The sequence below is a fragment of the Acipenser ruthenus genome, unplaced genomic scaffold, assembly GCF_902713425.1.
Source record: "Acipenser ruthenus unplaced genomic scaffold, fAciRut3.2 maternal haplotype, whole genome shotgun sequence".
NCBI lineage: Eukaryota > Metazoa > Chordata > Actinopteri > Acipenseriformes > Acipenseridae > Acipenser > Acipenser ruthenus.
The window spans coordinates 122,501-133,802 of NW_026708119.1; positions in this window are offsets into that span (position 1 = coordinate 122,501).

An 11,302-nucleotide genomic window follows, 5' to 3' on the forward strand; every position below is an offset into this window, starting at 1 on the left:
GAGCATCTTGTTGGCCTTTTTTATTGCTTCCTCACATTGTCTCGATGAAGACATTTCTGAGTCAACATAAACTCCTAGGTCTTTTTCATAGATCCCTTCTTCAATTTCAGTATCTCCCATATGATATTTATAATGCCCATTTGTATTGCCTGTGTGCAATACGTTACACTTCTCTCTATTAAAATGTAATTTGCCACGTGTCTGCCAAGTTCTGAATGCTGTCTAGATCATTTTGAATGACCTTTGCTGCTACAACAGTGTTTGCCGCCACTCCTATTTTTGTGTCGTCTGCAAATTTAACAAGCTTGCTTACTATACCAGAATCTAAATCATGAATGTAGATGAGGAATAGCAGAGGACCTAATAGTGATCCCTGAGGTACACCCCTGGCTACCTCACTACATTTTGAGGTTTCTCCTCTATTTAGTACTTTCTGTTTTCTACATGTTAACCACTCCCTAATCCATGTGCATGCATTTCCTTGAATCCCTACTGCATTCAGTTTGAGAATTAATGTTGAAAGGGAGGGAAGATCTTCTCCACATTCTTTTGAATGACAAATGTTCGTTTTGAAAAGTAAATGTTGAAAGGCCGGGAAGATCTTCTCCACAGAAGATCCTCCCAGCCTTTCAACTTTTTTTCAGAAAAAATACAATTAAAAAAGGCATCAGTGTTTAATTTCCAGATGATTTTAAACTTGCAGCACATTTCAAACGACTATCGGAACATTATTTCTTTAAAACAAATGTGGATATTATTTATTTTTCAATAAAGGATTTTAAGATTTTTTTCTCAAAGAGTTTCCCAGTTTTCAATCATTTGAAACATGTACTGTCTTCCAAATGCCTGTTCCTAACGAATTGGCTATTCTCCTTGCTTGACACATTCCTATTTTTATGAAATGTAGCAGTTGCATGAGAGGCAGAGCTGCAGCATCTGCCCAGCTAGGAGCTGCCTTGCTGTGCCAAGTTATGCGCTCCATACCCTTGCTGTGCGGATCTTTGTTGTATTTAAAATGACATTTTTACGCAGAGGAGCAGGGTACAGACAAAGGGAGCAGGGGACAGTTCAAAGGGAGCAGAGGGCAGGGTAGATTAAACAGCTTTGTATGTAGATTAAACATATTTATACTGGGGCAGTACACAATAGCCGGGATCCCTGAACTAGCCAATGTTGGAACTTAGTGTGACAATACTGGAATATGACCAGAGTCAGAATAGTGCTACATGACCATAGTCAGAATTGAGTTACATGACAAGAGTCAGAATACTGCTACATGAACAGAGTCAGAATTGAGTTATATGACCACAGCCAGAATCGAAGTAAATGACCAGAGCTACAAAAAAAGCTTTACCTTCTTCTAAGGTATAAAGTCGGTCTCTGTCAACAAGTACAGGTGTTTATACACTGACACAGCCCCTGTGTAAATGAGATCAGGCCTTTATACACTGACACAGCATCTCTGTCAACAAATACAGGTGTTTATACACTGACACAGCATCTCTGTCAACAAATACAGGTGTTTATACACTGACACAGCATCTCTGTCAACAAATACAGGTGTTTATACACTGACACAGCATCTCTGTCAACAAATACAGGTGTTTATACACTGACACAGCATCTCTGTCAACAAATACAGGTGTTTATTTGTACGCCTTTGAACAAATGACAAACAGTATTGCACAGAAACGTCTGGGGTGGTTTAAAATTGACACAAAGCTGCATTTTATCACCAAATGGTCTCAAATTGTAGGTCTGATCACTGTGGACTAGAGCATTTTTGCAATATGTGTGGAACTTTCCTATTTATGGAGGTATGCAGCCTCAAAGCTAGCTGGTTTTTGCTGTGCAGTCAAATCAACTGTATTGAACAGAATGGTATATAACTGCCAGTTTACTAATAATGAAAGAAATCCCCCAAACAGGCAAAAGTGGGTTTAAATTGAAGATCACAACTTCTAGTTTACATTAAACCTGACTATGTGGCTAAGAAATGTGGAGATATTGAGAAACTGGGAGGAAACCATTGACATATTCAGCTATTTTTCTATAACTGCCAGTTTACTACTAATGAATGAAAAATACAAAAAATCACCAAAACAGCCAAAACTGGGCTCAAATTGAACATCTCATCCTCTAGACAGCTTTATTTCTGCAGCGGCAGAAATAAAGCTATCAAAGGTGACGATGCAGGTATGTACCCTATGTGTACTGACACACAGGAGAGCATAGGGGCCTCAGAAGAGCAGGCAATTAATATCGGCGGCTGTGTAGGGCAGGCTCGCTTCAAAAAATGGAAGGCTAATCGCGCTTGGCTAAAGGCTAATCCCAGCGGTTCAGTCATTTGCTCGGTTTGTTCAGCAATTCGTGATCTGGGAACCCATATAAAAGAACGACCTGGAATTGACCAGGCCTTTATGAATGGCACAACTGCAACATCAGCCAAAAAACTAAATGACAAAATAAGTGAACACGGTAAATGCAAGTCTCATATGAAATGTGAACACATAGCGCAAGCCAGACAAAAGCAGGCCATAGAGAAAGCTGCTGAAAACAGCACTGCAGTGATCGGAAAAAACGACGAGCATAATGATAACAGCCTACATGATTTGTAAAGAAAACGTTTAAGATGCATCCAAACATTTTGCAGCTACAGCAGCTTAATGGATTGGATACTGGGAACATGCTGCATTCCGACCATGCAGGTTGTAATATGCTCTCGTTTGTAGCAGACAAAATGGCTGCACAACTTGCAAAGTATGTAATTGATTATTATTATTATTATTTATTTCTTAGCAGACACCCTTATCCAGGGCAACTTACAATTGTTACAACATATCACATTATTTTTACATACAATTATATTATTTTAGGCAACTATTTTTTTAACATTGTGCCGCTAAAGTCGGGGACAGGTGCTGGCATTGCAGATGAGTTGCTTTCCAGCCTCAATCAGTATGGCATCACTGCAGACATACTTCGAGAGCGTCTGCTGGGTTTTGCAACTGATGGAGCAGCATCGATGCTGGGGAAATACAAAGGGGCAGCATCAATTCTGCGAGAACAGATCAACAACAATCTAATCGAGATTCACTGCATGAACCACAAACTGGAGCTTGCTGTTCATGACGCTGTTCGAACAGTAAAGGAAGCAAGTCATTTTCAGCTATTAATCGATTCACTGTATTCATTTTTTTCACTAAGTCCCAAGAACCAGAGGCAACTTGAAGCTGTGGCTGCTGAGCTCTGTGTACATATACACAAGGTTGGTCGAGTTTCTGACGTCCGTTGGCCGTCATCTTCCTGCACATCGGTGACTGCTTTATGGGAAAGTTACCCTGCCCTTGTTACATTTTTTAGAAATGGTTCAACAGACATCTCACGTTCTTCACAGGACAAAGCAGAATGTGGTGGTCTACTGGGGAAGATGACAAACTGGCTGTTTGTAATGGAAGTAGCAACAATGAAAGATGCACTCGAGACGCTAAAAGCGCTATCCCTGTTTCTTCAAAATAGGAATTCCACTGTCATCACTGTCAAGCCGGAGATTGATGTTGCATTAAAAGCTCTACGTGCTATGAAGGACAGAGATTGAATAAATACCAGCACAATGAACAACGAGTTCTCAAGAGCCGGTGCATTTAAAGGGGTTCCAATCACACAGCCATCTGACGCTCAACAAATGAAATACAGAGGTTTCCGCACGCAGTTCATACAAGCTTTATTTGACAACATCGAAAGAAGATTTGATGATAAAGGGGTCCTGGAGGAGGCAGCCGTACTCAACCCCACATCATGGCCTGTAGAAGAGGATGCAAGAATTTTGTTTGGGGACGATAAAGTTATGAATCTGTGCAAAACTTTAAAATTCAACGTTTCACGACCTCTAACTATAAAGGAATTCAGAGAGCACAAAGATACTCAGCGCATGGGGGATAACCTGAACAAACTGGTAACCACAGTAGGTGTAATTCCTGTGGTCCACTGCTGAATGTGAACGTGGCTTTAGTGTGATGAACCTTATTCTGACCGACCAGAGAAGCCGAATGCATGTAAGCACACTGAACAGCATGCTGTTTGTTTCAATTAACGGCCCCAACATTGACACTTTCCAAGCTGAGAAATATGCAGAGTTTAAAGGATTAAAGAGGGACACCCACTCTGCAGAGGACAAACCAACAGGAAAGAAAAGAAACGAGAAAACGATTGCCCACCATACCAAACTGTTTTCTTAGACCGATCCAGCCACATCTTGGTGATATCGGTGAGTTTAAAACATTTAACTTATCTTACTTATGTTAATTAAAATGTAAAACGAAAATGAAAAATGATATATAAATAAATGGTGTGCATTTACAACTTCATGTCACCAGGAGTCTCCAAATCAGTTAATGTTTGTTACTGGAAATATAGTAGCTGTGTGAAATATTAACCCTTTGCAGTTCATTTATTAAGTGCGTGTCAGGTCCAATTTATTTTCACACACGCAGTTTATTTTAGACGCGCTGTTTAAAAGTATTTTTTTTCACAGTAAAACAGGTTTAAAAGACACTTCAAAACAACAGGACACTCAGTACTGCATCTCCAGCAAACACCTCAGTAATGCGATCCAAGTCATTATTTTATTACTATAACATCTCAAAAAGCTCTGCAAATGTCTGTGATATTCTCTGAGCGCTGGATGCGGAAGCAGCTATCTTGTTTGTGTATGTCCGTGTTATCTATGTAGTGTCGGGTCTATCAGTATTCATGAGATACACCCACTATTTTTTTTTTTTCCGGCTTCTCTCGGCTCCTATCGGTCTCACTCGGCCATTGAATAGTTTTCTCGGCTTTTTCCGGAGAAAAAAGACTAGAGACCTGTTTTTTGTGTCTTTTTGATGATGTCGGACAGGGTCCGACATTGGACCGGAAAGGGAAAATTGCGATGTCAGACCAGGTCCGACATAGGACCGCAAAGGGTTAAGGTAATCCAATCAGAAATGCTAATGACATATTTCAGGTATATAAAGGCTTAAGTTCTTAGTGTATCCACCTGAGGCAATCGTGGCCAGTAGTCGTGCGCAAAATTATACAAATCGAGCAAAAACTTCACAGAAAAAAAACTATATGAAAAGTGCATTCTTAAAGGCGGTGGCTAAGCTGAAAATTAGTGGTTCCCATTAGTGTATGTGTTTTAAAAACATTTAGAACGTCCCTCATACAATGAATTCAGGTATGAATGACAGCCTTTAGTAGACTCAATTCAATATCCATCCACATTATTGTATTTTAGCACCATTGCAGTCACGATTACAATTACAGTTATAAGGTTTAATTACAAACATCATGAAATAATGAGAGTAATTATTCCCAGTGTCACTCCTGGAGGTTGGCCAGACGTCTCTGTGAAAGCTTTTGTATCTTGCTCTTCTCGTTGAATATCTTCACTTTGACAGTTGTCCAATCATGCCTTATATTTGAGTGCTGGAACAAAAAATCCTCCATCTCTTTTTTACCTATAATACAAAATGGAGTGAGGTAACCAGTGGTGTACCACAGGGATCAGTATTAGGCCCTCTGCTATTCCTAATCTACATTAATGATTTAGATTCTGGTATAGTAAGCAAACGTGTTAAATTTGCAGACGACACAAAAATAGGAGGAGTGGCAAACAATGTTGCAGCAGCAAAGGTCATTCAAAATGATCTAGACAGCATTCAGAACTGGGCAGACACATGGCAAATGACATTTAATAGAGAAAAGTGTAAAGTTTTGCATGCAGGCAATAAAAATGTGCATTATAAATATCATATGGGAGATACTGAAATTGAAGAAGGGAACTATGAAAAAGACCTAGGAGTTTATGTTGACTCAGAAAGCTATAAAAAAGGCCAACAAGATGCTCGGATATATTGTGAGAAGTGTTGAATTTAAATCAAGGGTAGTAATGTTAAAACTTTACAATGCATTAGTAAGACCTCACCTAGAATATTGTGTTCAGTTCTGGTCACCTCGTTACAAAAAGGATATTGCTGCTCTAGAAAGAGTACAAAGAATAGCAACCAGAATTATCCTGGGTTTAAAAGGCATGTCGTATGCAGACAGGCTAAAAGAATTGAATCTATTCAGTCTTGAACAAAGAAGACTACGCGGCGATCTGATTCAAACATTCAAAATCCTAAAAGATATAGACAATGTCGACCCAGGGGACTTTTTTGACCTGAAAAAAGAAACAAGGACCAGGGGTCACACATGGAGATTAGATAAAGGGGCATTCAGAACAGAAAATAGGAGGCACTTTTTTACACAGAGAATTGTGAGGGTCTGGAACCAACTCCCCAGTAATGTTGTTGAAGCTGACACCCTGGGATCCTTTAAGAAGCTGCTTGATGAGATTTTGTGATCAATAAGCTACTAACAATCAAACGAGCAAGATGGGCTGAATGGCCTCCTCTCGTTTGTAAACTTTCTTATGTTCTTATGTTTTTATATTAATATAGGTTAATCTACTGAAATACATGGATAGACCTAAAGAATACTACTGTGCGTCATAGAAAAAAAATCTTGTAATACCCAAATGGTAATATTTTCGCTGGGCTCTGAACGATGGTATTATCACTTCAACACATCAGCTTGAGCTCAAAGTGTGGCTTGTGCAGAGCTGGCATTTCAGTCTATCCACCACGCAGACCCGAAAGGGAAGACACATATTGTTCAGACTCAAATCCATATATTACAATAAACAATAGCTGGTTTAGTGTGTATTACCAGGGGTAATACCATCTGAATGGTTCCTGTCCCCAAAACTCTCTCCCCAAAACCTCTCTATGGTATTATTCCCTGGTAGTACACACTGAACCAGCCATTATTCCAGTTGTTAAATGATACAATAATTAACATTTTATATAAAAAAAAAAAAAAAAAACAACAAACAAAAACACAATAACATTTACAGACTAGCCATAATCCCTGGACTGTTCCATTATACAAAGGTGTTTGCTTTACATAAAAAAGTAGCCGCATGTAAGAAACAGGGCATATTTATGATGGTCTTTACACAAATACAGTTTGCACCATATACAGTATATCTGTGTATTTACAAGTAGTCTCAGGCCGATTGGTTTGGTGCAAATTCTGGGGTGAATCAGTTTGTTTTGGATGTTTCATTTATGCCTGCAAATGAACTGAACCGTACTTCAGCATGCACCAAACGACCATTTGTGAAAGGGCTTTTAAAAGACTCAAAAGTACTGTATGCCTAAATTATTGTTTGTTACTAGCAATATTAACACATTGTTTTCTTCACAAAAAAAGGATGTAAATCCCATTTTGATGCAAATACCTTGATAAATCTGACTGAAGGCAAAGATACTGGTACCCAATAAAGTACAGGTGTGTGGATTTGTGTTAATCTGCATATTTGAAAACCAGTTGAATATTTTATATAAAAAATTACACTGCAATATAATTATATGATAATCGTGGTATTTTTTCTGATAGTTATCATACCATGAGAATTTCTTAGCATCCCACCTCTACATCTGACCCTATGTCACACCTACGTCAAACTTATCCAATTGTCAGGAAAATTCATATGGATACCCAAACACCCCACCCCCAATAAAGAAACTAAAAATATAGTAAAATGCCAAAGGATTATGCTATTGGGGGCGGGGAGTGTTTACTTTGAACGGACTCAGACAGAATGTATAAGAAAACTAAATATTCAATATATGTATGGCACCATTACAATCATTACAATCTCACCTGGCATTTGTTTTCTGCTTTCACCTTGTAAGGCTTGAAATAGATAAGCACTTGGTCTTCATCTACTTTGGCCCATCTTGTATACTTTCATCCTGCACAAGATAACAAATACAATTATGAAGTTACTTCATCAGTGGCGGACTGTAGCAAGATTGATTGATGTAGCAATCTCTGTGTCCTCCAGTTTGAAAGATCCACTTGCACACAATAGTGGGCTATATAACTTGATTTCATTAGTATGCTTAGCAATCCCCGGAACAATGAGACCATATAGAAAAAACAATACTTTAATCTGCATTTTCATCATATAACTCTATACATTAAATTAATTTATGAAGTTAATATTTTTTATATATAAATGTATGAAAAATAAATTTGGTTCAAGTACATGTATTGGGGGTTGTTTTAAAACAAAATCTGACAGGGGATATTATATTATTTCTACCATTTTCCCTGCACCTGGAATCTGTGTCTATTTCACAAACACCAAAGTTGGGATTCATTTAAAACAATAAAATCACCAGTTTGTTTTATTGTTAAATAAAAAAATAAAAAAAAAATAGTAAATGGGGAAAACTGACTTGGCTTAGTGGCTGCCATGGTTTTATAATTGACATATAAATTAAATCAATGTCTACATAAGACATATTAAAAAGTGGATGAGTAAAGGTCTCCACACACCAGACACAAAGTGATTTTTTAATTGGCAACGACTCCCGACGAGACCTTTCGCAGCGACATGACCACACAAACCAGCAGCGATAGGTTTGAAAATTGCCAGATCTATACAACTGTTCAAAATTGCTATTGACAGAACTATGATCAAGACTGGTACTACTTATCAACATGATGTGGAAATTATGAGTGTCTTCTCTGATGGTATTTCAACACATATGGCAATAAATCACACATACCAGGCTTATCCAGTTCTTTCGAAATGGACTCCCATATATTCCCTTTCAAATCTGTATCTTTATAATTGTGATGGCCTTTGTCATAAAGCTCTGGGTAGTTTTTCAACGACAAGTATTTTTCCTCCGTCATTTTGGAAACTGCTTCACCCTGCTGGACCACGTGCATTGAAGCTGTTCTCCGATTGCTCAATGCCCTAGTTGACGTGCGTCAAATCGCAAAAAATCGGATTCAATCCTATTTATTTCTCGTCAGTCCAGTGCTGCCCTGGTACCGTTCCTGCGTAGCTTGTCGTGTGAAAGATACTTATCAAAAGTATAGGTTCTATTCATTTTGACGCATCACTGCACAGTTTCGCTTGTCGCATTGCATCTTAAGTGCCCGAAATGCCTTATAAATGCATATGCACAACAGTATCTCTTTCATACTGACCGGAAATTTCAGTTTTTCACCACCACCATCCCTGTACTGTAACAATCGTCCGCTAACAACACCTTTTGGATTTTCTTTTCCACTGTCCCCTTAATTGACCTGGCTGTGTGGCATGGAGCATTGTCCTGCTGGAAAAACCAATCCTCAGAGTTGGGGAACATTGTCAGAGCAGAAGGAAGCAAGTTTTCTTCCAGGACAACCTTGTACTTGGCTTGATTCATGCGTCCTTCACAAAGACAAATCTGCCCGATTCCAGCCTTGCTGAAGCACCCCCAGATGAGTCCAATTTTCAGCTTTGCCCAACACCTGGTCGTCTAATGGTTAGACGGAGACCTGGAGAGGCCTACAAGCCACAGTGTCTCGCACCCACTGTGAAATGTGGTGGAGGATCGGTGATGATCTGGGGGTGCTTCAGCAAGGCTGGAATCGGGTAGCTTTGGCATGAAGCAAGCCAAGTACAAGGTTGTCCTGGAAGAAAACTTGCTTCCTTCTGCTCTGACAATGTTCCCCAACTCTGAGGATTGGTTTTTCCAGCAGGACAATGCTCCATGCCACACAGCCAGGTCAATCAAGGTGTGGATGGAGGACCACCAGATCAAGACCCTGTCATGGCCAGCCCAATCTCCAGACCTGAACCCCATTGAAAACCTCTGGAATGTGATCAAGAGGAAGATGGATGGTCACAAGCCATCAAACAAAGCCGAGCTGCTTGAATTTTTGCGCCAGGAGTGGCATAAAGTCACCCAACATCAATGTGAAAGACTGGTGGAGAGCATGCCAAGACGCATGAAAGCTATGCTTGAAAATCAGGGTTATTCCACCAAATATTGATTTCTGAACTCTTCCTAAGTTAAAACATTAGTATTGTGGTGTTTTAAAAATGAATATGAACTTATTTTCTTTGCATTATTCGAGGTCTGACAACACTGCATCTTTTTTGTTATTTTGACCAGTTGTCATTTTCTGCAAATAAATGCTCTAAATGACAATATTTTTATTTGGAATTTGGGAGAAATGTTGTCAGTAGTTTATAGAATAAAACAAAAATGTTCATTTTACCCAAACACATACCTATAAATAGTAAAACCAGAGAAACTGATAATTTTGCAGTGGTCTCTTAATTTTTTCCAGAGCTGTATATATTTTTCAAACAAGCGCAAGGTGGTGGTGCAAGCTCTGTCTCACAGTGAGGAGAAAAATTAGGCACTATTATCTTGTGGATTCTGAGATGTTAGTAAAGGTTCCGAAATAATTGTATTTTATCTTGCTCTTAATTGTATTAATACTTGTACTGTGATTCTTGAAATGTATTTTTGTTTACGACTGTAAGTCGCCCTGGATAAGGGCGTCTGCTAAGAAATAATAATAATGACACAGATAATGACCCTTGTCCAACAGAATGTTATAATACAGTAGTGTACCAAATTTGAAGATATCGCAAAGCATGTGTCAACTATCATTGGTAATGGTTCTTAATTTCTAATGAACAAATAAGAAACCTTACCTTATCATTAAGCATTGGAAAAATGAAGGATTCTGTGCTTGACATGGGATGCTGTGCTTGACATTGCATTTTAGATCACAAGGACTTAAAATGCAAATCAAAAGAAATGAATTCTCACAGTAAAAAAAAAAAAAGTGATTTTTTTTATAGGAAGAGAATAAAGAACAGCCAAAAAAAAAAAACCTTAGTCTTGGGGGACCATCCCACTAAAAAACGCTTCGTCCTAAAAGGGTTCAATTCAAATATCACTACTTTTATAACTTATCAGCCTGTGATGCAACTCATGTCTTGGCAAAGTACTGAATTATTTATTAAGAAACAAAATAAAGCACACATAAAAAATAGAAGAATATGAAGCCAATATCTCAAAGCGTTTGGTCTTTATTTTCCAGAAACGAACGTCGCATGACCGCAATTTGGCAGCCATCTTAGGTCACAGATCAACGTGACCAGTAGTTAGATTTTTCTAGAGGAGTTTCCACAATGCAGAGAATATAAATTCAACATTGCGATCAGTTCAGAAGATCAAAGCAGTTATAGGTGTGATGAGGCTGGTAATGTCTGCAGATTTACAAAAAACATACAAGCTTCCCTCACGTGGATGCTTAAAGAAAAGCCATTTAAATGTCATATCAAGATGCCACCCAACACTGAAAATATTAACTGGCTGACGTGGACATAGACCTTTGGGAGACAGTCCCC